Source organism: Aotus nancymaae, unplaced genomic scaffold (assembly GCF_030222135.1).
Source record: "Aotus nancymaae isolate 86718 unplaced genomic scaffold, 86718_ANA_hifiasm-v0.15.2.pri h1tg000062l, whole genome shotgun sequence".
In the NCBI taxonomy this organism is placed as follows: Eukaryota; Metazoa; Chordata; class Mammalia; order Primates; family Aotidae; genus Aotus; species Aotus nancymaae.
The window spans coordinates 6,747,884-6,749,913 of record NW_026988476.1 but is presented as its reverse complement, the minus strand read 5'-3'; positions in this window follow the sequence as shown (position 1 = coordinate 6,749,913).

Sequence of the window (2,030 nt, the reverse complement as noted above, 5' to 3'; positions counted from 1 at the left end):
AAGTTGTAGGGATTTATTTTCTAGAAATACTCAAACTGATGACCAAATCAATATGAATAAGGATTTTAATCACAGTTTTGTTCATAAGAGTAAAAAATTATAAAAAAAAAACTAGTGTTCATCAGTAGAAGACTGCTTAAATAAATTATAGTGCATCTATTTTTTGAGTGACTATACAGTCATCTAAAAGAATACTATGCCTTTACCAATGCAAAAAGATATCTATATTTAAGATAAGCATTGAGCTATATATATCTTGGGGAAGTTGTACGATAAGGTTCCATTCTGGCCTAAAAAATATGCGTAAACACAGACATGTCTAAACCCTGAAGGAATATATCATACACTGTTAATTGTTTTTGGGGAGATGATTGTGAGACTTTCATTTTTAAAATTGCGTATTTGTATAATTATGAATTGTTTACATGGGTATGTACGTGCATTACTTTTGTAATTAAAAACAGAGAGAAAAAGAATAGGAGAAAGACTACCTCCAGATTCTGAAGGCAATGGCAATAAAAGGGTATTATAAAATATTTTAAGCAATATCTCCCTTCAGAAGTAGTTGTTCTACATTGGAATCCAATGCTCATTTGGAGAGTGTATAGATCCTAATATATTATGAAAAAAAATCAAGCCTATGAGTCATACCTAAAGTTATGACTACTGAACATATTTTAGTTTCATACTATAATATACAATACAGAAATAACTTGGAGATATTACAGTTCATTTTCAGACCACCACAATAAAGCTAATATTGCAATAAAGTGAGTTACATGCATTTTTTCCATTTCCCAGTGAGTCTAAAAGGTATATTTACACGATCTATAGTCTATTAAGCATGCAGTAGCATTATGTGTAAAAACAGTACATACTTTAATTTAAAAAATACTATACTTTTAAAAAATGCTAATGATCATCTGAGCCTTCAGCAAGTTGTAACCTTTTTGCTGGTGGAGGATCTTGCCTTGATGTTGATGGTTGCTGACTGATCAGGGGTGGTGGCAATACCTTAAAATAAGATAACAATGAAGTTTGTTGCATCAATTGAGTCTTCCTTTCACAAAGATTTCTCTATAGCATGTCATACTGTTTGATAGCATTTTCCCCCACAGAACTTCTTTCAAAATTGGAGTCACTCCTCTAAAACCCTGTCATTGCTTTATCAACTAAGTTTACGGAATATTCTAAATCCTTTGTGGTAATTTCAACAAGGTTCACAGCATCTTCACCAGGAATAGATTCCATCCCAAGAAACCACTTTCTTTGCTCATCCATAAGAAGCAACCACTCATTTGTTCAAGTTTTATCATGGGATTGTATAACTTCAGGCTCCACTTCTAATTATAGTTCTCTTGCAATTTCCATGACATTTGCAGTGACGTCTTCCACTGAAATACTGAACCCCCTAAAAATCATTCATGAGAGTTGTAATCAACTTCTTCTAAACTCCTGCCACTGTTGATATTTTGACCTCCTCCCATGAATCATGAATGTTAATAGCCTCTAGAATGGTGGATCCTTTCTAGAAGATTTTCAACTGACTTTACCCAGATCCATCAGAGGAATCATTATCTAGGACAGTAATATGCCTATCTTAAATAATAAGACTTGAAAGTCAAAATTACCGCTCAATCCATGAGTGGCAGAATGCATACTGTTAGCAGGCATGAAAACACCATTCATCTCCTTGTACATCTCCATCAGAGCTCTTGATGGAGATGACCAGTTATCTGGTCTTCAATGACCAGTTACAATGTCAATGAGCAGTAATATTTTGAATGGAATCATTTTTTTTCTGAGCAGTAGGTCTCAAGACTAGGCTTAAAATATTCAGTAAACCATGCTATAAATAGATGTGCTATCGCCCAGGCTTTGTTCTTCCACTTATAGAGCATAGGCAGAGTAGATTTAGCATAATTCTTAACATTTCTAGAATTTTCATAATGATAAAGAAGCATTGGCTTTAACTTAAAGTCACCAGATACATTGCCCCCTAACAAGAGTGTCAGCCTGTCCTTTGAAGC